The following is a 27951-nucleotide window of genomic DNA, read 5'->3' on the forward strand; positions in this document are numbered from 1 at the left end:
GGGGAAAAGACATGGTCTAAGCTTAAAAAATGTTCTGGTTCACCAAATACATTTTAAATTTAAGGCAAGAGTAGCTGAATGGAAAACATATGTTACCTAGAGAACATTTGTAGAAAATATTTCCAGTTTGGCTAATTTGACCGCAAGTTTGAAATTCACCTTGAATTCTTACTTTAGTGTTGAAGTCCATTTTCAACGTCGCCAACTTCCTTGTGGCAAATAGAAGGGTTTCGGGTCTACCGTTTGAGTCATGCGCTCTTAGATTTTCTCTCAGCACCCACATTCCAAACGCCTCACTTGCCACGCCTACCTTTATTTTTCCCACTGTCAAACATTCCTGTCTGCTCAAGCACTGGGATCTACTTGTTCCAGACAGATTCAGTGTCTTTCTGATCTAGAAACGTGCTTTTAGAAAATGCAAAGTCAATTATCTCCTTGAAATGGATGTGAAGTCAGCATCATACGCAAAGAGGAAGGAGACCTCCCGGATACCTTGAAACAGCTTGTCAGCACTTAAGCAAGGGGTGAAGGTGTTGAAACTGACAATGATTTGCAGCAATTTGTGTGTAAGCCGGGAGAAGAGATTCAATTTACAAGCAGGTGAGCAGTGCAGCGCACAGTAGTTTTCTGGTTGACAGGCAGTGCTACGTTTTCAATCAGCCGAAAGTAGCTTTTCAATTGGACCATGTTACCAGGCACGCACGGAGCGCCAGCAGAGCGACGCTCCAAGAGCCCGGATAGCTCAGTCGGTAGAGCATCAGACTTTTAATCTGAGGGTCCAGGGTTCAAGTCCCTGTTCGGGTGCTCCCAAGATTTTTATATCACCAATGTTAAGAGGGGCTACCTGCAATTCTGTCAGCACTCAAGCGTTTGTTGCAGGTTAAGCCATTCTTCTCCACTGAAAAGTGACAATTCAAAGCAAGGGGAAAAGACATGGTCTAAGCTTAAAAAATGTTCTGGTTCACCAAATACATTTTAAATTTAAGGCAAGAGTAGCTGAATGGAAAACATATGTTACTTAGAGAACATTTGTAGAAAATATTTCCAGTTTGGCTAATTTGACCACAAGTTTGAAATTCACCTTGAATTCTTACTTTAGTGTTGAAGTCCATTTTCAACGTCGTCAACTTCCTTGTGGCAAATAGAAGGGTTCCGGGTCTACCGTTTGAGTCATGCGCGCTTAGATTTTCTCTCAGCACCCACATTCCAAACGCCTCACTTGCCACACCTACCTTTATTTTTCCCATTGTCAAACATTCCTGTCTGCTCAAGCACTGGGATCTACTTGTTCCAGACAGATTCAGTGTCTTTCTGATCTAGAAACGTGCTTTGAGAAAATGCAAAGTCAATTGTCTCCTTGAAATGGATGTGAAGTCAGCATCATACGCAAAGAGGAAGGAGACCTCCCGGATACCTTGAAACAGCTTGTAAGCACTCAAGCAAGGGGTGAAGGTGTTGAAACTGACAATGATTTGCAGCAATTTGTGTGTAAGCCAGGAGAAGAGATTCAATTTACAAGCAGGTGAGCAGTGCAGCGCACAGTAGTTTTCTGGTTGACAGGCAGTGCTACGTTTTCAATCAGCCGAAAGTAGCTTTTCAATTGGACCATGTTACCAGGCACGCATGGAGCGCCAGCAGAGCGACGCTCCAAGAGCCCGGATAGCTCAGTCGGTAGAGCATCAGACTTTTAATCTGAGGGTCCAGGGTTCAAGTCCCTGTTCGGGCGCTCCCATGATTTTTAGATCACCAATGTTAAGAGGGGCTACCTGCAATTCTGTCGGCACTTAAGCGTTTGGTGCAGGTTAAGCCATTCTTCTCCACTGAAAAGTGACAATTCAAAGCAAGGGGAAAAGACATGGTCTAAGCTTAAAAAATGTTCTGGTTCACCAAATACATTTTAAATTTAAGGCAACAGTAGCTGAATGGAAAACATAGGTTACTTAGAGAACATTTGTAGAAAATATTTCCAGTTTGGCTAATTTGACCGCAAGTATGAAATTCAACTTGAATTCTTACTTTAGTGTTGAAGTCCATTTTCAACGTCGCCAACTTCCTTGTGGCAAATAGAAGGGTTTCGGGTCTACTGTTTGAGTCATGCGCGCTTAGATTTTCTCTCAGCACCCACATTCCAAACGCCTCACTTGCCACACTTACCTTTATTTTTCCCACTGCCAAACATTCCTGTCTGCTCAAGCACTGGGATCTACTTGTTCCAGACAGATTCAGTGTCTTTCTGATCTAGAAACGTGCTTTGAGAAAATGCAAAGTCAATTGTCTCCTTGAAATGGATGTGAAGTCAGCATCATACGCAAAGAGGAAGGAGACCTCCCGGATACCTTGAAACAGCTTGTCAGCACTCAAGCAAGGGGTGAAGGTGTAGAAACTGACAATGATTTGCAGCAATTTGTGTGTAAGCCAGGAGAAGAGATTCAATTTACAAGCATGTGAGCAGTGCAGCGCACAGTAGTTTTCTGGTTGACAGGCAGTGCTACGTTTTCAATCAGCCGAAAGTAGCTTTTCAATTGGACCATGTTACCAGGCACGCATGGAGCGCCAGCAGAGCGACGCTCCAAGAGCTCGGTAGCTCAGTCGGTAGAGCATCAGACTTTTAATCTGAGGGTCCAGGGTTCAAGTCCCTGTTCGAGTGCTCCCACGATTTTTAGATCACCAATGTTAAGAGGGGCTACCTGCAATTCTGTCGGCACTTAAGTGTTTGTTGCAGGTTAAGCCATTCTTCTCCACTGAAAAGTGACAATTCAAAGCAAGGGGAGAAGACATGGTCTAAGCTTAAAAAATGTTCTGGTTCACCAAATACATTTTAAATTTAAGGCAAGAGTAGCTGAATGGAAAACATACGTTACTTAGAGAACATTTGTAGAAAATATTTCCAGTTTGGCTAATTTGACCGCAAGTTTGAAATTCAACTTGAATTCTTACTTTAGTGTTGAAGTCCATTTTCAACGTCGCCAACTTCCTTGTGGCAAATAGAAGGGTTTCGGGTCTACTGTTTGAGTCATGCGCGCTTAGATTTTCTCTCAGCACCCACATTCCAAACGCCTCACTTGCCACACTTACCTTTATTTTTCCCACTGTCAAACATTCCTGTCTGCTCAAGCACTGGGATCTACTTGTTCCAGACAGATTCAGTGTCTTTCTGATCTAGAAACGTGCTTTGAGAAAATGCAAAGTCAATTGTCTCCTTGAAATGGATGTGAAGTCAGCATCATACGCAAAGAGGAAGGAGACCTCCCGGATACCTTGAAACAGCTTGTCAGCACTCAAGCAAGGGGTGAAGGTGTTGAAACTGACAATGATTTGCAGCAATTTGTGTGTAAGCCAGGAGAAGAGATTCAATTTACAAGCAGGTGAGCAGTGCAGCGCACAGTAGTTTTCTGGTTGACAGGCAGTGCTACGTTTTCAATCAGCCGAAAGTAGCTTTTCAATTGGACCATGTTACCAGGCACGCACGGAGCTCCAGCAGAACGACGCTCCAAGAGCCCGGATAGCTCAGTCGGTAGAGCATCAGACTTTTAATCTGAGGGTCCAGGGTTCAAGTCCCTGTTCGGGCGCTCCCATGATTTTTAGATCACCAATGTTAACAGGGGCTACCTGCAATTCTGTCGGCACTTAAGCGTTTGTTGCAGGTTAAGCCATTCTTCTCCTCTGAAAAGTGACAATTCAAAGCAAGGGGAAAAGACATGGTCTAAGCTTAAAAAATGTTCTGGTTCACCAAATACATTTTAAATTTAAGGCAAGAGTAGCTGAATGGAAAACATATGTTACTTAGAGCACCCACATTCCAAACGCCTCACTTGCCACACCTACCTTTATTTTTCCCACTGTCAAACATTCCTGTCTGCTGAAGCACTGGGATCTACTTGTTCCAGGATACCTTGAAACAGCTTGTCAGCACTCAAGCAAGGGGTGAAGGTGTTGAAACTGACAATGATTTGCAGCAATTTGTGTGTAAGCCAGGAGAAGAGATTCAATTTACAAGCAGGTGAGCAGTGCAGCGCACAGTAGTTTTCTGGTTGACAGGCAGTGCTACGTTTTCAATCAGCCGAAAGTAGCTTTTCAATTGGACCATGTTACCAGGCACGCACGGAGCGCCAGCAGAGCGACGCTCCAAGAGCTCGGTAGCTCAGTCGGTAGAGCATCAGACTTTTAATCTCAGGGTCCAGGGTTCAAGTCCCTGTTCGGGTGCTCCCATGATTTTTATATCACCAATGTTAAGAGGGGCTACCTGCAATTCTGTCGGCACTTAAGCGTTTGTTGCAGGTTAAGCCATTCTTCTCCACTGAAAAGTGACAATTCAAAGCAAGGGGAAAAGACATGGTCTAAGCTTAAAAAATGTTCTGGTTCACCAAATACATTTTAAATTTAAGGCAAGAGTAGCTGAATGGAAAACATTTGTAGAAAATATTTCCAGTTTGGCTAATTTGACCACAAGTTTGAAATTCACCTTGAATTCTTACTTTAGTGTTGAAGTCCATTTTCAACGTCGCCAACTTCCTTGTGGCAAATAGAAGGGTTCCGGGTCTACCGTTTGAGTCATGCGCGCTTAGATTTTCTCTCAGCACCCACATTCCAAACGCCTCACTTGCCACACCTACCTTTATTTTTCCCATTGTCAAACATTCCTGTCTGCTCAAGCACTGGGATCTACTTGTTCCAGACAGATTCAGTGTCTTTCTGATCTAGAAACGTGCTTTGAGAAAATGCAAAGTCAATTGTCTCCTTGAAATGGATGTGAAGTCAGCATCATACGCAAAGAGGAAGGAGACCTCCCGGATACCTTGAAACAGCTTGTCAGCACTCAAGCAAGGGGTGAAGGTGTTGAAACTGACAATGATTTGCAGCAATTTGTGTGTAAGCCAGGAGAAGAGATTCAATTTACAAGCATGTGAGCAGTGCAGCGCACAGTAGTTTTCTGGTTGACAGGCAGTGCTACGTTTTCAATCAGCCGAAAGTAGCTTTTCAATTGGACCATGTTACCAGGCACGCACGGAGCGCCAGCAGAGTGACGCTCCAAGAGCCCGGATAGCTCAGTCGGTAGAGCATCAGACTTTTAATCTGAGGGTCCAGGGTTCAAGTCCCTGTTCAGGCGCTCCCATGGTTTTTAGATCACCAATGTTAAGAGAGGCTACCTTCAATTCTGTCGGCACTTAAGCGTTTGTTGCAGGTTAAGCCATTCTTCTCCACTGAAAAGTGACAATTCAAAGCAAGGGGAAAAGACATGGTCTAAGCTTAAAAAATGTTCTTGTTCACCAAATACATTTTAAATTTAAGGCAACAGTAGCTGAATGGAAAACATATGTTACTTAGAGAACATTTGTAGAAAATATTTCCAGTTTGGCTAATTTGACCGCAAGTTTGAAATTCACCTTGAATTCTTACTTTAGTGTTGAAGTCCATTTTCAACGTCGCCAACTTCCTTGTGGCAAATAGAAGGGTTTCGGGTCTACCGTTTGAGTCATGCGCGCTTAGATTTTCTCTCAGCACCCACATTCCAAATGCCTCACTTGCCACACCTACCTTTATTTTTCCCACTGCCAAACATTCCTGTCTGCTCAAGCACTGGGATCTACTTGTTCCAGACAGATTCAGTGTCTTTCTGATCTAGAAACGTGCTTTGAGAAAATGCAAAGTCAATTGTCTCCTTGAAATGGATGTGAAGTCAGCATCATACGCAAAGAGGAAGGAGACCTCCCGGATACCTTGAAACAGCTTGTCAGCACTCAAGCAAGGGGTGAAGGTGTAGAAACTGACAATGATTTGCAGCAATTTGTGTGTAAGCCAGGAGAAGAGATTCAATTTACAAGCATGTGAGCAGTGCAGCGCACAGTAGTTTTCTGGTTGACAGGCAGTGCTACGTTTTCAATCAGCCGAAAGTAGCTTTTCAATTGGACCATGTTACCAGGCACGCATGGAGCGCCAGCAGAGCGACGCTCCAAGAGCCCGGATAGCTCAGTCGGTAGAGCATCAGACTTTTAATCTGAGGGTCCAGGGTTCAAGTCCCTGTTCGGGCGCTCCCATGATTTTTAGATCACCAATGTTAAGAGGGGCTACCTGCAATTCTGTCGGCACTTAAGCGTTTGTTGCAGGTTAAGCCATTCTTCTCCACTGAAAAGTGACAATTCAAAGCAAGGGGAAAAGACATGGTCTAAGCTTAAAAAATGTTCTTGTTCACCAAATACATTTTAAATTTAAGGCAAGAGTAGCTGAAAGGAAAACATTTGTAGAAAATATTTCCAGTTTGGCTAATTTGACCACAAGTTTGAAATTCACCTTGAATTCTTACTTTAGTATTGAAGTCCATTTTCAACGTCGCCAACTTCCTTGTGGCAAATAGAAGGGTTCCGGGTCTACCGTTTGAGTCATGCGCGCTTAGATTTTCTCTCAGCACCCACATTCCAAACGCCTCACTTGCCACACCTACCTTTATTTTTCCCATTGTCAAACATTCCTGTCTGCTCAAGCACTGGGATCTACTTGTTCCAGACAGATTCAGTGTCTTTCTGATCTAGAAACGTGCTTTGAGAAAATGCAAAGTCAATTGTCTCCTTGAAATGGATGTGAAGTCAGCATCATACGCAAAGAGGAAGGAGACCTCCCGGATACCTTGAAACAGCTTGTCAGCACTCAAGCAAGGGGTGAAGGTGTAGAAACTGACAATGATTTGCAGCAATTTGTGTGTAAGCCAGGAGAAGAGATTCAATTTACAAGCATGTGAGCAGTGCAGCGCACAGTAGTTTTCTGGTTGACAGGCAGTGCTACGTTTTCAATCAGCCGAAAGTAGCTTTTCAATTGGACCATGTTACCAGGCACGCATGGAGCGCCAGCAGAGCGACGCTCCAAGAGCCCGGATAGCTCAGTCGGTAGAGCATCAGACTTTTAATCTGAGGGTCCAGGGTTCAAGTCCCTGTTCGGGCGCTCCCATGGTTTTTAGATCACCAATGTTAAGAGAGGCTACCTTCAATTCTGTCGGCACTTAAGCGTTTGTTGCAGGTTAAGCCATTCTTCTCCACTGAAAAGTGACAATTCAAAGCAAGGGGAAAATACATGGTCTAAGCTTAAAAAATGTTCTTGTTCACCAAATACATTTTAAATTTAAGGCAAGAGTAGCTGAATGGAAAACATACGTTACTTAGAGAACATTTGTAGAAAATATTTCCAGTTTGGCTAATTTGACCGCAAGTATGAAATTCAACTTGAATTCTTACTTTAGTGTTGAAGTCCATTTTCAACGTCGCCAACTTCCTTGTGGCAAATAGAAGGGTTTCGGGTCTACCGTTTGAGTCATGCGCGCTTAGATTTTCTCTCAGCACCCACATTCCAAACGCCTCACTTGCCACACCTACCTTTATTTTTCCCACTGTCAAACATTCCTGTCTGCTGAAGCACTGGGATCTACTTGTTCCAGACAGATTCAGTGTCTTTCTGATCTAGAAACGTGCTTTGAGAAAATGCAAAGTCAATTGTCTCCTTGAAATGGATGTGAAGTCAGCATCATACGCAAAGAGGATGGAGACCTCCCGGATACCTTGAAACAGCTTGTCAGCACTCAAGCAAGGGGTGAAGGTGTTGAAACTGACAATGATTTGCAGCAATTTGTGTGTAAGCCAGGAGAAGAGATTCAATTTACAAGCAGGTGAGCAGTGCAGCGCACAGTAGTTTTCTGGTTGACAGGCAGTGCTACGTTTTCAATCAGCCGAAAGTAGCTTTTCAATTGGACCATGTTACCAGGCACGCACGGAGCGCCAGCAGAGCGACGCTCCAAGAGCTCGGTAGCTCAGTCGGTAGAGCATCAGACTTTTAATCTCAGGGTCCAGGGTTCAAGTCCCTGTTCGGGTGCTCCCATGATTTTTATATCACCAATGTTAAGAGGGGCTACCTGCAATTCTGTCGGCACTTAAGCGTTTGTTGCAGGTTAAGCCATTCTTCTCCACTGAAAAGTGACAATTCAAAGCAAGGGGAAAAGACATGGTCTAAGCTTAAAAAATGTTCTGGTTCACCAAATACATTTTAAATTTAAGGCAAGAGTAGCTGAATGGAAAACATTTGTAGAAAATATTTCCAGTTTGGCTAATTTGACCACAAGTTTGAAATTCACCTTGAATTCTTACTTTAGTGTTGAAGTCCATTTTCAACGTCGCCAACTTCCTTGTGGCAAATAGAAGGGTTCCGGGTCTACCGTTTGAGTCATGCGCGCTTAGATTTTCTCTCAGCACCCACATTCCAAACGCCTCACTTGCCACACCTACCTTTATTTTTCCCATTGTCAAACATTCCTGTCTGCTCAAGCACTGGGATCTACTTGTTCCAGACAGATTCAGTGTCTTTCTGATCTAGAAACGTGCTTTGAGAAAATGCAAAGTCAATTGTCTCCTTGAAATGGATGTGAAGTCAGCATCATACGCAAAGAGGAAGGAGACCTCCCGGATACCTTGAAACAGCTTGTCAGCACTCAAGCAAGGGGTGAAGGTGTTGAAACTGACAATGATTTGCAGCAATTTGTGTGTAAGCCAGGAGAAGAGATTCAATTTACAAGCAGGTGAGCAGTGCAGCGCACAGTAGTTTTCTCGTTGACAGGCAGTGCTACGTTTTCAATCAGCCGAAAGTAGCTTTTCAATTGGACCATGTTACCAGGCACGCACGGAGCGCCAGCAGAGTGACGCTCCAAGAGCCCGGATAGCTCAGTCGGTAGAGCATCAGACTTTTAATCTGAGGGTCCAGGGTTCAAGTCCCTGTTCAGGCGCTCCCATGGTTTTTAGATCACCAATGTTAAGAGAGGCTACCTTCAATTCTGTCGGCACTTAAGCGTTTGTTGCAGGTTAAGCCATTCTTCTCCACTGAAAAGTGACAATTCAAAGCAAGGGGAAAAGACATGGTCTAAGCTTAAAAAATGTTCTTGTTCACCAAATACATTTTAAATTTAAGGCAACAGTAGCTGAATGGAAAACATATGTTACTTAGAGAACATTTGTAGAAAATATTTCCAGTTTGGCTAATTTGACCGCAAGTTTGAAATTCACCTTGAATTCTTACTTTAGTGTTGAAGTCCATTTTCAACGTCGCCAACTTCCTTGTGGCAAATAGAAGGGTTTCGGGTCTACCGTTTGAGTCATGCGCGCTTAGATTTTCTCTCAGCACCCACATTCCAAATGCCTCACTTGCCACACCTACCTTTATTTTTCCCACTGCCAAACATTCCTGTCTGCTCAAGCACTGGGATCTACTTGTTCCAGACAGATTCAGTGTCTTTCTGATCTAGAAACGTGCTTTGAGAAAATGCAAAGTCAATTGTCTCCTTGAAATGGATGTGAAGTCAGCATCATACGCAAAGAGGAAGGAGACCTCCCGGATACCTTGAAACAGCTTGTCAGCACTCAAGCAAGGGGTGAAGGTGTAGAAACTGACAATGATTTGCAGCAATTTGTGTGTAAGCCAGGAGAAGAGATTCAATTTACAAGCATGTGAGCAGTGCAGCGCACAGTAGTTTTCTGGTTGACAGGCAGTGCTACGTTTTCAATCAGCCGAAAGTAGCTTTTCAATTGGACCATGTTACCAGGCACGCATGGAGCGCCAGCAGAGCGACGCTCCAAGAGCCCGGATAGCTCAGTCGGTAGAGCATCAGACTTTTAATCTGAGGGTCCAGGGTTCAAGTCCCTGTTCGGGCGCTCCCATGATTTTTAGATCACCAATGTTAAGAGGGGCTACCTGCAATTCTGTCGGCACTTAAGCGTTTGTTGCAGGTTAAGCCATTCTTCTCCACTGAAAAGTGACAATTCAAAGCAAGGGGAAAAGACATGGTCTAAGCTTAAAAAATGTTCTTGTTCACCAAATACATTTTAAATTTAAGGCAAGAGTAGCTGAAAGGAAAACATTTGTAGAAAATATTTCCAGTTTGGCTAATTTGACCACAAGTTTGAAATTCACCTTGAATTCTTACTTTAGTGTTGAAGTCCATTTTCAACGTCGCCAACTTCCTTGTGGCAAATAGAAGGGTTCCGGGTCTACCGTTTGAGTCATGCGCGCTTAGATTTTCTCTCAGCACCCACATTCCAAACGCCTCACTTGCCACACCTACCTTTATTTTTCCCATTGTCAAACATTCCTGTCTGCTCAAGCACTGGGATCTACTTGTTCCAGACAGATTCAGTGTCTTTCTGATCTAGAAACGTGCTTTGAGAAAATGCAAAGTCAATTGTCTCCTTGAAATGGATGTGAAGTCAGCATCATACGCAAAGAGGAAGGAGACCTCCCGGATACCTTGAAACAGCTTGTCAGCACTCAAGCAAGGGGTGAAGGTGTAGAAACTGACAATGATTTGCAGCAATTTGTGTGTAAGCCAGGAGAAGAGATTCAATTTACAAGCATGTGAGCAGTGCAGCGCACAGTAGTTTTCTGGTTGACAGGCAGTGCTACGTTTTCAATCAGCCGAAAGTAGCTTTTCAATTGGACCATGTTACCAGGCACGCATGGAGCGCCAGCAGAGCGACGCTCCAAGAGCCCGGATAGCTCAGTCGGTAGAGCATCAGACTTTTAATCTGAGGGTCCAGGGTTCAAGTCCCTGTTCGGGCGCTCCCATGATTTTTAGATCACCAATGTTAAGAGGGGCTACCTGCAATTCTGTCGGCACTTAAGCGTTTGGTGCAGGTTAAGCCATTCTTCTCCACTGAAAAGTGACAATTCAAAGCAAGGGGAAAAGACATGGTCTAAGCTTAAAAAATGTTCTGGTTCACCAAATACATTTTAAATTTAAGGCAACAGTAGCTGAATGGAAAACATAGGTTACTTAGAGAACATTTGTAGAAAATATTTCCAGTTTGGCTAATTTGACCGCAAGTATGAAATTCAACTTGAATTCTTACTTTAGTGTTGAAGTCCATTTTCAACGTCGCCAACTTCCTTGTGGCAAATAGAAGGGTTTCGCGTCTACCGTTTGAGTCATGCGCGCTTAGATTTTCTCTCAGCACCCACATTCCAACCGCCTCACTTGCCACACCTACCTTTATTTTTCCCACTGTCAAACATTCCTGTCTGCTCAAGCACTGTGATCTACTTGTTCCAGACAGATTCAGTGTCTTTCTGATCTAGAAACGTGCTTTGAGAAAATGCAAAGTCAATTGTCTCCTTGAAATGGATGTGAAGTCAGCATCATACGCAAAGAGGAAGGAGACCTCCCGGATACCTTGAAACAGCTTGTCAGCACTCAAGCAAGGGGTGAAGGTGTTGAAACTGACAATGATTTGCAGCAATTTGTGTGTAAGCCAGGAGAAGAGATTCAATTTACAAGCAGGTGAGCAGTGCAGCGCACAGTAGTTTTCTGGTTGACAGGCAGTGCTACGTTTTCAATCAGCCGAAAGTAGCTTTTCAATTGGACCATGTTACCAGGCACGCACGGAGCGCCAGCAGAGAGACGCTCCAAGAGCCCGGTTAGCTCAGTCGGTAGAGCATCAGACTTTTAATCTGAGGGTCCAGGGTTCAAGTCCCTGTTCGGGCGCTCCCGTGATTATTAGATCACCAATGTTAAGAGAGGCTACCTGCAATTCTGTTGGCACTTAAGCGTTTGTTGCAGGTTAAGCCATTCTTCTCCACTGAAAAGTGACAATTCAAAGCAAGGGGAAAAGACATGGTCTAAGCTTAAAAAATGTTCTGGTTCACCAAATACATTTTAAATTTAAGGCAAGAGTAGCTGAATGGAAAACATATGTTACTTAGAGAACATTTGTAGAAAATATTTCCAGTTTGGCTAATTTGACCGCAAGTTTGAAATTCAACTTGAATTCTTACTTTAGTGTTGAAGTCCATTTTCAACGTCGCCAACTTCCTTGTGGCAAATAGAAGGGTTTCGCGTCTACCGTTTGAGTCATGCGCGCTTAGATTTTCTCTCAGCACCCACATTCCAACCGCCTCACTTGCCACACCTACCTTTATTTTTCCCACTGTCAAACATTCCTGTCTGCTCAAGCACTGTGATCTACTTGTTCCAGACAGATTCAGTGTCTTTCTGATCTAGAAACGTGCTTTGAGAAAATGCAAAGTCAATTGTCTCCTTGAAATGGATGTGAAGTCAGCATCATACGCAAAGAGGAAGGAGACCTCCCGGATACCTTGAAACAGCTTGTCAGCACTCAAGCAAGGGGTGAAGGTGTTGAAACTGACAATGATTTGCAGCAATTTGTGTGTAAGCCAGGAGAAGAGATTCAATTTACAAGCAGGTGAGCAGTGCAGCGCACATTACTTTTCTGGTTGACAGGCAGTGCTACGTTTTCAATCAGCCGAAAGTAGCTTTTCAATAGGACCATGTTACCAGGCACGCACGGAGCGCCAGCAGAGCGACGCTCCAAGAGCCTGGATAGCTCAGTCGGTAGAGCATCAGACTTTTAATCTGAGGGTCCAGGGTTCAAGTCCCTGTTTGGGCGCTCCCATGATTTTTAGATCACCAATGTTAACAGGGGCTACCTGCAATTCTGTCGGCACTTAAGCGTTTGTTGCAGGTTAAGCCATTCTTCTCCACTGAAAAGTGACAATTCAAAGCAAGGGGAAAATACATGGTCTAAGCTTAAAAAATGTTCTGGTTCACCAAATACATTTTAAATTTAAGGCAAGAGTAGCTGAATGGAAAACATATGTTACTTAGAGAACATTTGTAGAAAATATTTCCAGTTTGGCTAATTTGACCGCAAGTTTGAAATTCACCTTGAATTCTTACTTTAGTGTTGAAGTCCATTTTCAACGTCGCCAACTTCCTTGTGGCAAATAGAAGGGTTCCGGGTCTACCGTTTGAGTCATGCGCGCTTAGATTTTCTCTCAGCACCCACATTCCAAACGCCTCACTTGCCACACCTACCTTTATTTTTCCCACTGTCAAACATTCCTGTCTGCTCAAGCACTGGGATCTACTTGTTCCAGACAGATTCAGTGTCTTTCTGATCTAGAAACGTGCTTTGAGAAAATGCAAAGTCAATTGTCTCCTTGAAATGGATGTGAAGTCAGCATCATACGCAAAGAGGAAGGAGACCTCCCGGATACCTTGAAACAGCTTGTCAGCACTCAAGCAAGGGGTGAAGTTGTTGAAACTGACAATGATTTGCAGCAATTTGTGTGTAAGCCAGGAGAAGAGATTCAATTTACAAGCAGGTGAGCAGTGCAGCGCACAGTAGTTTTCTGGTTGACAGGCAGTGCTACGTTTTCAATCAGCCGAAAGTAGCTTTTCAATTGGACCATGTTACCAGGCACGCACGGAGCGCCAGCAGAGCGACGCTCCAAGAGCCCGGATAGCTCAGTCGGTAGAGCATCAGACTTTTAATCTGAGGGTCCAGGGTTCAAGTCCCTGTTCGGGCGCTCCCATGATTTTTAGATCACCAATGTTAACAGGGGCTACCTGCAATTCTGTCGGCACTTAAGCGTTTGTTGCAGGTTAAGCCATTCTTCTCCACTGAAAAGTGACAATTCAAAGCAAGGGGAAAAGACATGGTCTAAGCTTAAAAAAATTTCTGGTTCACCAAATACATTTTAAATTTAAGGCAAGAGTAGCTGAATGGAAAACATATGTTACTTAGAGAACATTTGTAGAAAATATTTCCAGTTTGGCTAATTTGACCGCAAGTTTGAAATTCACCTTGAATTCTTACTTTAGTGTTGAAGTCCATTTTCAACGTCGCCAACTTCCTTGTGGCAAATAGAAGGGTTCCGGGTCTACCGTTTGAGTCATGCGCGCTTAGATTTTCTCTCAGCACCCACATTCCAAACGCCTCACTTGCCACACCTACCTTTATTTTTCCCATTGTCAAACATTCCTGTCTGCTCAAGCACTGGGATCTACTTGTTCCAGACAGATTCAGTGTCTTTCTGATCTAGAAACGTGCTTTGAGAAAATGCAAAGTCAATTGTCTCCTTGAAATGGATGTGAAGTCAGCATCATACGCAAAGAGGAAGGAGACCTCCCGGATACCTTGAAACAGCTTGTCAGCACTCAAGCAAGGGGTGAAGGTGTTGAAACTGACAATGATTTGCAGCAATTTGTGTGTAAGCCAGGAGAAGAGATTCAATTTACAAGCAGGTGAGCAGTGCAGCGCACAGTAGTTTTCTGGTTGACAGGCAGTGCTACGTTTTCAATCAGCCGAAAGTAGCTTTTCAATTGGACCATGTTACCAGGCACGCACGGAGCGCCAGCAGAGCGACGCTCCAAGAGCCCGGATAGCTCAGTCGGTAGAGCATCAGACTTTTAATCTGAGGGTCCAGGGTTCAAGTCCCTGTTCAGGCGCTCCCATGGTTTTTAGATCACCAATGTTAAGAGAGGCTACCTTCAATTCTGTCGGCACTTAAGCGTTTGTTGCAGGTTAAGCCATTCTTCTCCACTGAAAAGTGACAATTCAAAGCAAGGGGAAAAGACATGGTCTAAGCTTAAAAAATGTTCTTGTTCACCAAATACATTTTAAATTTAAGGCAAGAGTAGCTGAATGGAAAACATTTGTAGAAAATATTTCCAGTTTGGCTAATTTGACCACAAGTTTGAAATTCACCTTGAATTCTTACTTTAGTGTTGAAGTCCATTTTCAAGTCGCCAACTTCCTTGTGGCAAATAGAAGGGTTCCGGGTCTACCGTTTGAGTCATGCGCGCTTAGATTTTCTCTCAGCACCCACATTCCAAACGCCTCACTTGCCACACCTACCTTTATTTTTCCCATTGTCAAACATTCCTGTCTGCTCAAGCACTGGGATCTACTTGTTCCAGACAGATTCAGTGTCTTTCTGATCTAGAAACGTGCTTTGAGAAAATGCAAAGTCAATTGTCTCCTTGAAATGGATGTGAAGTCAGCATCATACGCAAAGAGGAAGGAGACCTCCCGGATACCTTGAAACAGCTTGTCAGCACTTAAGCAAGGGGTGAAGGTGTTGAAACTGACAATGATTTGCAGCAATTTGTGTGTAAGCCAGGAGAAGAGATTCAATTTACAAGCAGGTGAGCAGTGCAGCGCACATTACTTTTCTGGTTGACAGGCAGTGCTACGTTTTCAATCAGCCGAAAGTAGCTTTTCAATAGGACCATGTTACCAGGCACGCACGGAGCGCCAGCAGAGCGACGCTCCAAGAGCCTGGATAGCTCAGTCGGTAGAGCATCAGACTTTTAATCTGAGGGTCCAGGGTTCAAGTCCCTGTTTGGGCGCTCCCATGATTTTTAGATCACCAATGTTAACAGGGGCTACCTGCAATTCTGTCGGCACTTAAGCGTTTGTTGCAGGTTAAGCCATTCTTCTCCACTGAAAAGTGACAATTCAAAGCAAGGGGAAAAGGCATGGTCTAAGCTTAAAAAATGTTCTGGTTCACCAAATACATTTTAAATTTAAGGCAAGAGTAGCTGAATGGAAAACATATGTTACTTAGAGAACATTTGTAGAAAATATTTCCAGTTTGGCTAATTTGACCGCAAGTTTGAAATTCACCTTGAATTCTTACTTTAGTGTTGAAGTCCATTTTCAACGTCGCCAACTTCCTTGTGGCAAATAGAAGGGTTCCGGGTCTACCGTTTGAGTCATGCGCGCTTAGATTTTCTCTCAGCACCCACATTCCAAACGCCTCACTTGCCACACCTACCTTTATTTTTCCCATTGTCAAACATTCCTGTCTGCTCAAGCACTGGGATCTACTTGTTCCAGACAGATTCAGTGTCTTTCTGATCTAGAAACGTGCTTTGAGAAAATGCAAAGTCAATTGTCTCCTTGAAATGGATGTGAAGTCAGCATCATACGCAAAGAGGAAGGAGACCTCCCGGATACCTTGAAACAGCTTGTCAGCACTCAAGCAAGGGGTGAAGGTGTTGAAACTGACAATGATTTGCAGCAATTTGTGTGTAAGCCAGGAGAAGAGATTCAATTTACAAGCAGGTGAGCAGTGCAGCGCACAGTAGTTTTCTGGTTGACAGGCAGTGCTAAGTTTTCAATCAGCCGAAAGTAGCTTTTCAATTGGACCATGTTACCAGGCACGCACGGAGCGCCAGCAGAGCGACGCTCCAAGAGCCCGGATAGCTCAGTCGGTAGAGCATCAGACTTTTAATCTGAGGGTCCAGGGTTCAAGTCCCTGTTCGGGCGCTCCCATGATTCTTAGATCACCAATGTTAACAGGGGCTACCTGCAATTCTGTCGGCACTTAAGCGTTTGTTGCAGGTTAAGCCATTCTTCTCCACTGAAAAGTGACAATTCAAAGCAAGGGGAAAAGACATGGTCTAAGCTTAAAAAATTTTCTTGTTCACCAAATACATTTTAAATTTAAGGCAAGAGTAGCTGAAAGGAAAACATTTGTAGAAAATATTTCCAGTTTGGCTAATTTGACCACAAGTTTGAAATTCACCTTGAATTCTTACTTTAGTGTTGAAGTCCATTTTCAACGTCGCCAACTTCCTTGTGGCAAATAGAAGGGTTCCGGGTCTACCGTTTGAGTCATGCGCGCTTAGATTTTCTCTCAGCACCCACATTCCAAACGCCTCACTTGCCACACCTACCTTTATTTTTCCCATTGTCAAACATTCCTGTCTGCTCAAGCACTGGGATCTACTTGTTCCAGACAGATTCAGTGTCTTTCTGATCTAGAAACGTGCTTTGAGAAAATGCAAAGTCAATTGTCTCCTTGAAATGGATGTGAAGTCAGCATCATACGCAAAGAGGAAGGAGACCTCCCGGATACCTTGAAACAGCTTGTCAGCACTCAAGCAAGGGGTGAAGGTGTTGAAACTGACAATGATTTGCAGCAATTTGTGTGTAAGCCAGGAGAAGAGATTCAATTTACAAGCAGGTGAGCAGTGCAGCGCACAGTAGTTTTCTGGTTGACAGGCAGTGCTACGTTTTCAATCAGCCGAAAGTAGCTTTTCAATTGGACCATGTTACCAGGCACGCACGGAGCGCCAGCAGAGCGACGCTCCAAGAGCCCGGATAGCTCAGTCGGTAGAGCATCAGACTTTTAATCTGAGGGTCCAGGGTTCAAGTCCCTGTTCGGGCGCTCCCATGATTTTTAGATCACCAATGTTAAGAGGGGCTACCTGCAATTCTGTCGGCACTTAAGCGTTTGGTGCAGGTTAAGCCATTCTTCTCCACTGAAAAGTGACAATTCAAAGCAAGGGGAAAAGACATGGTCTAAGCTTAAAAAATGTTCTGGTTCACCAAATACATTTTAAATTTAAGGCAACAGTAGCTGAATGGAAAACATAGGTTATTTAGAGAACATTTGTAGAAAATATTTCCAGTTTGGCTAATTTGACCGCAAGTATGAAATTCAACTTGAATTCTTACTTTAGTGTTGAAGTCCATTTTCAACGTCGCCAACTTCCTTGTGGCAAATAGAAGGGCTTCGAGTCTACCGTTTGAGTCATGCGCGCTTAGATTTTCTCTCAGCACCCACATTCCAAACGCCTCACTTGCCACACCTACCTTTATTTTTCCCACTGTCAAACATTCCTGTCTGCTCAAGCACTGGGATCTACTTGTTCCAGACAGATTCAGTGTCTTTCTGATCTAGAAACGTGCTTTGAGAAAATGCAAAGTCAATTGTCTCCTTGAAATGGATGTGAAGTCAGCATCATCCGCAAAGAGGAAGGAGACCTCCCGGATACCTTGAAACAGCTTGTCAGCACTCAAGCAAGGGGTGAAGGTGTTGAAACTGACAATGATTTGCAGCAATTTGTGTGTAAGCCAGGAGAAGAGATTAAATTTACAAGCAGGTGAGCAGTGCAGCGCACAGTAGTTTTCTGGTTGACAGGCAGTGCTACGTTTTCAATCAGCCGAAAGTAGCTTTTCAATTGGACCATGTTACCAGGCACGCACGGAGCGCCAGCAGAGAGACGCTCCAAGAGCCCGGTTAGCTCAGTCGGTAGAGCATCAGACTTTTAATCTGAGGGTCCAGGGTTCAAGTCCCTGTTCGGGCGCTCCCATGATTTTTAGATCACCAATGTTAAGAGAGGCTACCTGCAATTCTGTTGGCACTTAAGCGTTTGTTGCAGGTTAAGCCATTCTTCTCCACTGAAAAGTGACAATTCAAAGCAAGGGGAAAAGACATGGTCTAAGCTTAAAAAATGTTCTGGTTCACCAAATACATTTTAAATTTAAGGCAAGAGTAGCTGAATGGAAAACATATGTTACTTAGAGAACATTTGTAGAAAATATTTCCAGTTTGGCTAATTTGACCGCAAGTTTGAAATTCAACTTGAATTCTTACTTTAGTGTTGAAGTCCATTTTCAACGTCGCCAACTTCCTTGTGGCAAATCGAAGGGTTTCGCGTCTACCGTTTGAGTCATGCGCGCTTAGATTTTCTCTCAGCACCCACATTCCAACCGCCTCACTTGCCACACCTACCTTTATTTTTCCCACTGTCAAACATTCCTGTCTGCTCAAGCACTGTGATCTACTTGTTCCAGACAGATTCAGTGTCTTTCTGATCTAGAAACGTGCTTTGAGAAAATGCAAAGTCAATTGTCTCCTTGAAATGGATGTGAAGTCAGCATCATACGCAAAGAGGAAGGAGACCTCCCGGATACCTTGAAACAGCTTGTCAGCACTCAAGCAAGGGGTGAAGGTGTTGAAACTGACAATGATTTGCAGCAATTTGTGTGTAAGCCAGGAGAAGAGATTCAATTTACAAGCAGGTGAGCAGTGCAGCGCACATTACTTTTCTGGTTGACAGGCAGTGCTACGTTTTCAATCAGCCGAAAGTAGCTTTTCAATAGGACCATGTTACCAGGCACGCACGGAGCGCCAGCAGAGCGACGCTCCAAGAGCCTGGATAGCTCAGTCGGTAGAGCATCAGACTTTTAATCTGAGGGTCCAGGGTTCAAGTCCCTGTTTGGGCGCTCCCATGATTTTTAGATCACCAATGTTAACAGGGGCTACCTGCAATTCTGTCGGCACTTAAGCGTTTGTTGCAGGTTAAGCCATTCTTCTCCACTGAAAAGTGACAATTCAAAGCAAGGGGAAAAGACATGGTCTAAGCTTAAAAAATGTTCTGGTTCACCAAATACATTTTAAATTTAAGGCAAGAGTAGCTGAATGGAAAACATATGTTACTTAGAGAACATTTGTAGAAAATATTTCCAGTTTGGCTAATTTGACCGCAAGTTTGAAATTCACCTTGAATTCTTACTTTAGTGTTGAAGTCCATTTTCAACGTCGCCAACTTCCTTGTGGCAAATAGAAGGGTTCCGGGTCTACCGTTTGAGTCATGCGCGCTTAGATTTTCTCTCAGCACCCACATTCCAAACGCCTCACTTGCCACACCTACCTTTATTTTTCCCACTGTCAAACATTCCTGTCTGCTCAAGCACTGGGATCTACTTGTTCCAGACAGATTCAGTGTCTTTCTGATCTAGAAACGTGCTTTGAGAAAATGCAAAGTCAATTGTCTCCTTGAAATGGATGTGAAGTCAGCATCATACGCAAAGAGGAAGGAGACCTCCCGGATACCTTGAAACAGCTTGTCAGCACTCAAGCAAGGGGTGAAGGTGTTGAAACTGACAATGATTTGCAGCAATTTGTGTGTAAGCCAGGAGAAGAGATTCAATTTACAAGCAGGTGAGCAGTGCAGCGCACAGTAGTTTTCTGGTTGACAGGCAGTGCTACGTTTTCAATCAGCCGAAAGTAGCTTTTCAATTGGACCATGTTACCAGGCACGCACGGAGCGCCAGCAGAGCGACGCTCCAAGAGACCGGATAGCTCAGTCGGTAGAGCATCAGACTTTTAATCTGAGGGTCCAGGGTTCAAGTCCCTGTTCGGGCGCTCCCATGATTTTTAGATCACCAATGTTAACAGGGGCTACCTGCAATTCTGTCGGCACTTAAGCGTTTGTTGCAGGTTAAGCCATTCTTCTCCACTGAAAAGTGACAATTCAAAGCAAGGGGAAAAGACATGGTCTAAGCTTAAAAAAATTTCTGGTTCACCAAATACATTTTAAATTTAAGGCAAGAGTAGCTGAATGGAAAACATATGTTACTTAGAGAACATTTGTAGAAAATATTTCCAGTTTGGCTAATTTGACCGCAAGTTTGAAATTCACCTTGAATTCTTACTTTAGTGTTGAAGTCCATTTTCAACGTCGCCAACTTCCTTGTGGCAAATAGAAGGGTTCCGGGTCTACCGTTTGAGTCATGCGCGCTTAGATTTTCTCTCAGCACCCACATTCCAAACGCCTCACTTGCCACACCTACCTTTATTTTTCCCACTGTCAAACATTCCTGTCTGCTCAAGCACTGGGATCTACTTGTTCCAGACAGATTCAGTGTCTTTCTGATCTAGAAACGTGCTTTGAGAAAATGCAAAGTCAATTGTCTCCTTGAAATGGATGTGAAGTCAGCATCATACGCAAAGAGGAAGGAGACCTCCCGGATACCTTGAAACAGCTTGTCAGCACTCAAGCAAGGGGTGAAGGTGTTGAAACTGACAATGATTTGCAGCAATTTGTGTGTAAGCCAGGAGAAGAGATTCAATTTACAAGCAGGTGAGCAGTGCAGCGCACAGTAGTTTTCTGGTTGACAGGCAGTGCTACGTTTTCAATCAGCCGAAAGTAGCTTTTCAATTGGACCATGTTACCAGGCACGCACGGAGCGCCAGCAGAGTGACGCTCCAAGAGCCCGGATAGCTCAGTCGGTAGAGCATCAGACTTTTAATCTGAGGGTCCAGGGTTCAAGTCCCTGTTCAGGCGCTCCCATGGTTTTTAGATCACCAATGTTAAGAGAGGCTACCTTCAATTCTGTCGGCACTTAAGCGTTTGTTGCAGGTTAAGCCATTCTTCTCCACTGAAAAGTGACAATTCAAAGCAAGGGGAAAAGACATGGTCTAAGCTTAAAAAATGTTCTTGTTCACCAAATACATTTTAAATTTAAGGCAACAGTAGCTGAATGGAAAACATATGTTACTTAGAGAACATTTGTAGAAAATATTTCCAGTTTGGCTAATTTGACCGCAAGTTTGAAATTCAACTTGAATTCTTACTTTAGTGTTGAAGTCCATTTTCAACGTCGCCAACTTCCTTGTGGCAAATAGAAGGGTTTCGGGTCTACCGTTTGAGTCATGCGCGCTTAGATTTTCTCTCAGCACCCACATTCCAACCGCCTCACTTGCCACACCTACCTTTATTTTTCCCACTGTCAAACATTCCTGTCTGCTCAAGCACTGGGATCTACTTGTTCCAGACAGATTCAGTGTCTTTCTGATCTAGAAACGTGCTTTGAGAAAATGCAAAGTCAATTGTCTCCTTGAAATGGATGTGAAGTCAGCATCATACGCAAAGAGGAAGGAGACCTCCCGGATACATTGAAACAGCTTGTCAGCACTCAAGCAAGGGGTGAAGGTGTTGAAACTGACAATGATTTGCAGCAATTTGTGTGTAAGCCAGGAGAAGAGATTCAATTTACAAGCAGGTGAGCAGTGCAGCGCACATTACTTTTCTGGTTGACAGGCAGTGCTACGTTTTCAATCAGCCGAAAGTAGCTTTTCAATAGGACCATGTTACCAGGCACGCACGGAGCGCCAGCAGAGCGACGCTCCAAGAGCCTGGATAGCTCAGTCGGTAGAGCATCAGACTTTTAATCTGAGGGTCCAGGGTTCAAGTCCCTGTTCGGGCGCTCCCATGATTCTTAGATCACCAATGTTAACAGGGGCTACCTGCAATTCTGTCGGCACTTAAGCGTTTGTTGCAGGTTAAGCCATTCTTCTCCACTGAAAAGTGACAATTCAAAGCAAGGGGAAAAGACATGGTCTAAGCTTAAAAAATTTTCTGGTTCACCAAATACATTTTAAATTTAAGGCAAGAGTAGCTGAATGGAAAACATATGTTACTTAGAGAACATTTGTAGAAAATATTTCCAGTTTGGCTAATTTGACCGCAAGTTTGAAATTCACCTTGAATTCTTACTTTAGTGTTGAAGTCCATTTTCAACGTCGCCAACTTCCTTGTGGCAAATAGAAGGGTTCCGGGTCTACCGTTTGAGTCATGCGCGCTTAGATTTTCTCTCAGCACCCACATTCCAAACGCCTCACTTGCCACACCTACCTTTATTTTTCCCACTGTCAAACATTCCTGTCTGCTCAAGCACTGGGATCTACTTGTTCCAGACAGATTCAGTGTCTTTCTGATCTAGAAACGTGCTTTGAGAAAATGCAAAGTCAATTGTCTCCTTGAAATGGATGTGAAGTCAGCATCATACGCAAAGAGGAAGGAGACCTCCCGGATACCTTGAAACAGCTTGTCAGCACTCAAGCAAGGGGTGAAGGTGTTGAAACTGACAATGATTTGCAGCAATTTGTGTGTAAGCCAGGAGAAGAGATTCAATTTACAAGCAGGTGAGCAGTGCAGCGCACAGTAGTTTTCTGGTTGACAGGCAGTGCTACGTTTTCAATCAGCCGAAAGTAGCTTTTCAATTGGACCATGTTACCAGGCACGCACGGAGCGCCAGCAGAGCGACGCTCCAAGAGACCGGATAGCTCAGTCGGTAGAGCATCAGACTTTTAATCTGAGGGTCCAGGGTTCAAGTCCCTGTTCGGGCGCTCCCATGATTTTTAGATCACCAATGTTAACAGGGGCTACCTGCAATTCTGTCGGCACTTAAGCGTTTGTTGCAGGTTAAGCCATTCTTCTCCACTGAAAAGTGACAATTCAAAGCAAGGGGAAAAGACATGGTCTAAGCTTAAAAAAATTTCTGGTTCACCAAATACATTTTAAATTTAAGGCAAGAGTAGCTGAATGGAAAACATATGTTACTTAGAGAACATTTGTAGAAAATATTTCCAGTTTGGCTAATTTGACCGCAAGTTTGAAATTCACCTTGAATTCTTACTTTAGTGTTGAAGTCCATTTTCAACGTCGCCAACTTCCTTGTGGCAAATAGAAGGGTTCCGGGTCTACTGTTTGAGTCATGCGCGCTTTGATTTTCTCTCAGCACCCACATTCCAAACGCCTCACTTGCCACACTTACCTTTATTTTTCCCACTGCCAAACATTCCTGTCTGCTCAAGCACTGGGATCTACTTGTTCCAGACAGATTCAGTGTCTTTCTGATCTAGAAACGTGCTTTGAGAAAATGCAAAGTCAATTGTCTCCTTGAAATGGATGTGAAGTCAGCATCATACGCAAAGAGGAAGGAGACCTCCCGGATACCTTGAAACAGCTTGTCAGCACTCAAGCAAGGGGTGAAGGTGTTGAAACTGACAATGATTTGCAGCAATTTGTGTGTAAGCCAGGAGAAGAGATTCAATTTACAAGCAGGTGAGCAGTGCAGCGCACAGTAGTTTTCTGGTTGACAGGCAGTGCTACGTTTTCAATCAGCCGAAAGTAGCTTTTCAATTGGACCATGTTACCAGGCACGCACGGAGCGCCAGCAGAGCGACGCTCCAAGAGCCCGGATAGCTCAGTCGGTAGAGCATCAGACTTTTAATCTGAGGGTCCAGGGTTCAAGTCCCTGTTCGGGCGCTCCCATGGTTTTTAGATCACCAATGTTAAGAGAGGCTACCTTCAATTCTGTCGGCACTTAAGCGTTTGTTGCAGGTTAAGCCATTCTTCTCCACTGAAAAGTGACAATTCAAAGCAAGGGGAAAAGACATGGTCTAAGCTTAAAAAATGTTCTGGTTCACCAAATACATTTTAAATTTAAGGCAAGAGTAGCTGAATGGAAAACATATGTTACTTAGAGAACATTTGTAGAAAATATTTCCAGTTTGGCTAATTTGACCGCAAGTTTGAAATTCAACTTGAATTCTTACTTTAGTGTTGAAGTCCATTTTCAACGTCGCCAACTTCCTTGTGGCAAATAGAAGGGTTTCGGGTCTACCGTTTGAGTCATGCGCGCTTAGATTTTCTCTCAGCACCCACATTCCAAACGCCTCACTTGCCACACCTACCTTTATTTTTCCCACTGTCAAACATTCCTGTCTGCTCAAGCACTGGGATCTACTTGTTCCAGACAGATTCAGTGTCTTTCTGATCTAGAAACGTGCTTTGAGAAAATGCAAAGTCAATTGTCTCCTTGAAATGGATGTGAAGTCAGCATCATACACAAAGAGGAAGAAGACCTCCCGGATACCTTGAAACAGCTTGTCAGCACTCAAGCAAGGGGTGAAGGTGTTGAAACTGACAATGATTTGCAGCAATTTGTGTGTAAGCCAGGAGAAGAGATTCAATTTACAAGCAGGTGAGCAGTGCAGCGCACAGTAGTTTTCTGGTTGACAGGCAGTGCTACGTTTTCAATCAGCCGAAAGTAGCTTTTCAATTGGACCATGTTACCAGGCACGCACGGAGCGCCAGCAGAGCGACGCTCCAAGAGCTCGGTAGCTCAGTCGGTAGAGCATCAGACTTTTAATCTGATGGTCCAGGGTTCAAGTCCCTGTTCGGGCGCTCCCATGGTTTTTAGATCACCAATGTTAAGAGAGGCTACCTGCAATTCTGTCGGCACTTAAGCGTTTGTTGCAGGTTAAGCCATTCTTCTCCACTGAAAAGTGACAATTCAAAGCAAGGGGAAAAGACATGGTCTAAGCTTAAAAAATGTTCTGGTTCACCAAATACATTTTAAATTTAAGGCAAGAGTAGCTGAATGGAAAACATACGTTACTTAGAGAACATTTGTAGAAAATATTTCCAGTTTGGCTAATTTGACCGCAAGTTTGAAATTCAACTTGAATTCTTACTTTAGTGTTGAAGTCCATTTTCAACGTCGCCAACTTCCTTGTGGCAAATAGAAGGGTTTCGGGTCTACTGTTTGAGTCATGCGCGCTTAGATTTTCTCTCAGCACCCACATTCCAAACGCCTCACTTGCCACACTTACCTTTATTTTTCCCACTGCCAAACATTCCTGTCTGCTCAAGCACTGGGATCTACTTGTTCCAGACAGATTCAGTGTCTTTCTGATCTAGAAACGTGCTTTGAGAAAATGCAAAGTCAATTGTCTCCTTGAAATGGATGTGAAGTCAGCATCATACGCAAAGAGGAAGGAGACCTCCCGGATACCTTGAAACAGCTTGTCAGCACTCAAGCAAGGGGTGAAGGTGTTGAAACTGACAATGATTTGCAGCAATTTGTGTGTAAGCCAGGAGAAGAGATTCAATTTACAAGCAGGTGAGCAGTGCAGCGCACAGTAGTTTTCTGGTTGACAGGCAGTGCTACGTTTTCAATCAGCCGAAAGTAGCTTTTCAATTGGACCATGTTACCAGGCACGCACGGAGCGCCAGCAGAGCGCCAGCAGAGCGACGCTCCAAGAGCCCGGATAGCTCAGTCGGTAGAGCATCAGACTTTTAATCTGAGGGTCCAGGGTTCAAGTCCCTGTTCGGGCGCTCCCATGGTTTTTAGATCACCAATGTTAAGAGAGGCTACCTTCAATTCTGTCGGCACTTAAGCGTTTGTTGCAGGTTAAGCCATTCTTCTCCACTGAAAAGTGACAATTCAAAGCAAGGGGAAAAGACATGGTCTAAGCTTAAAAAATGTTCTGGTTCACCAAATACATTTTAAATTTAAGGCAAGAGTAGCTGAATGGAAAACATATGTTACTTAGAGAACATTTGTAGAAAATATTTCCAGTTTGGCTAATTTGACCGCAAGTTTGAAATTCAACTTGAATTCTTACTTTAGTGTTGAAGTCCATTTTCAACGTCGCCAACTTCCTTGTGGCAAATAGAAGGGTTTCGGGTCTACCGTTTGAGTCATGCTCGCTTAGATTTTCTCTCAGCACCCACATTCCAAACGCCTCACTTGCCACACCTACCTTTATTTTTCCCACTGTCAAACATTCCTGTCTGCTCAAGCACTGGGATCTACTTGTTCCAGACAGATTCAGTGTCTTTCTGATCTAGAAACGTGCTTTGAGAAAATGCAAAGTCAATTGTCTCCTTGAAATGGATGTGAAGTCAGCATCATACGCAAAGAGGAAGGAGACCTCCCGGATACCTTGAAACAGCTTGTCAGCACTCAAGCAAGGGGTGAAGGTGTTGAAACTGACAATGATTTGCAGCAATTTGTGTGTAAGCCAGGAGAAGAGATTCAATTTACAAGCAGGTGAGCAGTGCAGCGCACAGTAGTTTTCTGGTTGACAGGCAGTGCTACGTTTTCAATCAGCCGAAAGTAGCTTTTCAATTGGACCATGTTACCAGGCACGCACGGAGAGCCAGCAGAGCGACGTTCCAAGAGCTCGGTAGCTCAGTCGGTAGAGCATCAGACTTTTAATCTGAGGGTCCAGGGGTCAAGTCCCTGTTCGGGTGCTCCCATGATTTTTATATCACCAATGTTAAGAGGGGCTACCTGCAATTCTGTCGGCACTTAAGCGTTTGTTGCAGGTTAAGCCATTCTTCTCCACTGAAAAGTGACAATTCAAAGCAAGGGGAAAAGACATGGTCTAAGCTTAAAAAATGTTCTGGTTCACCAAATACATTTTAAATTTAAGGCAAGAGTAGCTGAATGGAAAACATTTGTAGAAAATATTTCCAGTTTGGCTAATTTGACCACAAGTTTGAAATTCACCTTGAATTCTTACTTTAGTGTTGAAGTCCATTTTCAACGTCGCCAACTTCCTTGTGGCAAATAGAAGGGTTCCGGGTCTACCGTTTGAGTCATGCGCGCTTAGATTTTCTCTCAGCACCCACATTCCAAACGCCTCACTTGCCACACCTACCTTTATTTTTCCCATTGTCAAACATTCCTGTCTGCTCAAGCACTGGGATCTACTTGTTCCAGACAGATTCAGTGTCTTTCTGATCTAGAAACGTGCTTTGAGAAAATGCAAAGTCAATTGTCTCCTTGAAATGGATGTGAAGTCAGCATCATACGCAAAGAGGAAGGAGACCTCCCGGATACCTTGAAACAGCTTGTCAGCACTCAAGCAAGGGGTGAAGGTGTTGAAACTGACAATGATTTGCAGCAATTTGTGTGTAAGCCAGGAGAAGAGATTCAATTTACAAGCAGGTGAGCAGTGCAGCGCACAGTAGTTTTCTGGTTGACAGGCAGTGCTACGTTTTCAATCAGCCGAAAGTAGCTTTTCAATTGGACCATGTTACCAGGCACGCACGGAGCGCCAGCAGAGCGACGCTCCAAGAGCCCGGATAGCTCAGTCGGTAGAGCATCAGACTTTTAATCTGAGGGTCCAGGGTTCAAGTCCCTGTTCGGGCGCTCCCATGGTTTTTAGATCACCAATGTTAAGAGAGGCTACCTGCAATTCTGTCGGCACTTAAGCGTTTGTTGCAGGTTAAGCCATTCTTCTCCACTGAAAAGTGACAATTCAAAGCAAGGGGAAAAGACATGGTCTAAGCTTAAAAAATGTTCTGGTTCACCAAATACATTTTAAATTTAAGGCAAGAGTAGCTGAATGGAAAACATACGTTACTTAGAGAACATTTGTAGAAAATATTTCCAGTTTGGCTAATTTGACCGCAAGTTTGAAATTCAACTTGAATTCTTACTTTAGTGTTGAAGTCCATTTTCAACGTCGCCAACTTCCTTGTGGCAAATAGAAGGGTTTCGGGTCTACCGTTTGAGTCATGCGCGCTTAGATTTTCTCTCAGCACCCACATTCCAAACGCCTCACTTGCCACACCTACCTTTATTTTTCCCACTGTCAAACATTCCTGTCTGCTCAAGCACTGGGATCTACTTGTTCCAGACAGATTCAGTGTCTTTCTGATCTAGAAACGTGCTTTGAGAAAATGCAAAGTCAATTGTCTCCTTGAAATGGATGTGAAGTCAGCATCATACGCAAAGAGGAAGAAGACCTCCCGGATACCTTGAAACAGCTTGTCAGCACTCAAGCAAGGGGTGAAGGTGTTGAAACTGACAATGATTTGCAGCAATTTGTGTGTAAGCCAGGAGAAGAGATTCAATTTACAAGCAGGTGAGCAGTGCAGCGCACAGTAGTTTTCTGGTTGACAGGCAGTGCTACGTTTTCAATCAGCCGAAAGTAGCTTTTCAATTGGACCATGTTACCAGGCAC

General features: G+C 43.9%; 17 non-coding genes across 17 annotated transcripts; all 17 read left to right on the forward strand.

Moving 5' to 3' along the window:
* The first annotated feature begins 731 nt into the window (after positions 1-731).
* Positions 732-804, forward strand: TRNAK-UUU (transfer RNA lysine (anticodon UUU)). Its single transcript has one exon. It is a non-coding gene; the product is annotated as a tRNA-Lys (tRNA).
* An 849-nt stretch (positions 805-1653) lies between these two features.
* On the forward strand, positions 1654-1726 carry TRNAK-UUU (transfer RNA lysine (anticodon UUU)). Its single transcript has one exon. It is a non-coding gene; the product is annotated as a tRNA-Lys (tRNA).
* Positions 1727-3496: 1770 nt separating this feature from the next.
* Positions 3497-3569, forward strand: TRNAK-UUU (transfer RNA lysine (anticodon UUU)). Its single transcript has one exon. It is a non-coding gene; the product is annotated as a tRNA-Lys (tRNA).
* Positions 3570-5956: 2387 nt separating this feature from the next.
* TRNAK-UUU (transfer RNA lysine (anticodon UUU)) lies at positions 5957-6029 on the forward strand. Its single transcript has one exon. It is a non-coding gene; the product is annotated as a tRNA-Lys (tRNA).
* Positions 6030-6860: 831 nt separating this feature from the next.
* TRNAK-UUU (transfer RNA lysine (anticodon UUU)) lies at positions 6861-6933 on the forward strand. Its single transcript has one exon. It is a non-coding gene; the product is annotated as a tRNA-Lys (tRNA).
* A 2674-nt stretch (positions 6934-9607) lies between these two features.
* Positions 9608-9680, forward strand: TRNAK-UUU (transfer RNA lysine (anticodon UUU)). Its single transcript has one exon. It is a non-coding gene; the product is annotated as a tRNA-Lys (tRNA).
* An 831-nt stretch (positions 9681-10511) lies between these two features.
* TRNAK-UUU (transfer RNA lysine (anticodon UUU)) lies at positions 10512-10584 on the forward strand. Its single transcript has one exon. It is a non-coding gene; the product is annotated as a tRNA-Lys (tRNA).
* A 1771-nt stretch (positions 10585-12355) lies between these two features.
* Positions 12356-12428, forward strand: TRNAK-UUU (transfer RNA lysine (anticodon UUU)). The gene has a single exon. It is a non-coding gene; the product is annotated as a tRNA-Lys (tRNA).
* Positions 12429-13277: 849 nt separating this feature from the next.
* On the forward strand, positions 13278-13350 carry TRNAK-UUU (transfer RNA lysine (anticodon UUU)). Its single transcript has one exon. It is a non-coding gene; the product is annotated as a tRNA-Lys (tRNA).
* A 1752-nt stretch (positions 13351-15102) lies between these two features.
* TRNAK-UUU (transfer RNA lysine (anticodon UUU)) lies at positions 15103-15175 on the forward strand. The gene has a single exon. It is a non-coding gene; the product is annotated as a tRNA-Lys (tRNA).
* Positions 15176-16024: 849 nt separating this feature from the next.
* Positions 16025-16097, forward strand: TRNAK-UUU (transfer RNA lysine (anticodon UUU)). The gene has a single exon. It is a non-coding gene; the product is annotated as a tRNA-Lys (tRNA).
* Positions 16098-16928: 831 nt separating this feature from the next.
* TRNAK-UUU (transfer RNA lysine (anticodon UUU)) lies at positions 16929-17001 on the forward strand. Its single transcript has one exon. It is a non-coding gene; the product is annotated as a tRNA-Lys (tRNA).
* Positions 17002-18772: 1771 nt separating this feature from the next.
* TRNAK-UUU (transfer RNA lysine (anticodon UUU)) lies at positions 18773-18845 on the forward strand. The gene has a single exon. It is a non-coding gene; the product is annotated as a tRNA-Lys (tRNA).
* Positions 18846-21538: 2693 nt separating this feature from the next.
* TRNAK-UUU (transfer RNA lysine (anticodon UUU)) lies at positions 21539-21611 on the forward strand. The gene has a single exon. It is a non-coding gene; the product is annotated as a tRNA-Lys (tRNA).
* Positions 21612-23382: 1771 nt separating this feature from the next.
* TRNAK-UUU (transfer RNA lysine (anticodon UUU)) lies at positions 23383-23455 on the forward strand. Its single transcript has one exon. It is a non-coding gene; the product is annotated as a tRNA-Lys (tRNA).
* Positions 23456-25236: 1781 nt separating this feature from the next.
* On the forward strand, positions 25237-25309 carry TRNAK-UUU (transfer RNA lysine (anticodon UUU)). The gene has a single exon. It is a non-coding gene; the product is annotated as a tRNA-Lys (tRNA).
* A 1752-nt stretch (positions 25310-27061) lies between these two features.
* Positions 27062-27134, forward strand: TRNAK-UUU (transfer RNA lysine (anticodon UUU)). The gene has a single exon. It is a non-coding gene; the product is annotated as a tRNA-Lys (tRNA).
* The last annotated feature ends 817 nt before the right edge of the window (positions 27135-27951 follow it).

Source organism: Pelobates fuscus, chromosome 9 (assembly GCF_036172605.1).
Source record: "Pelobates fuscus isolate aPelFus1 chromosome 9, aPelFus1.pri, whole genome shotgun sequence".
NCBI classification, from domain to species: Eukaryota; Metazoa; Chordata; class Amphibia; order Anura; family Pelobatidae; genus Pelobates; species Pelobates fuscus.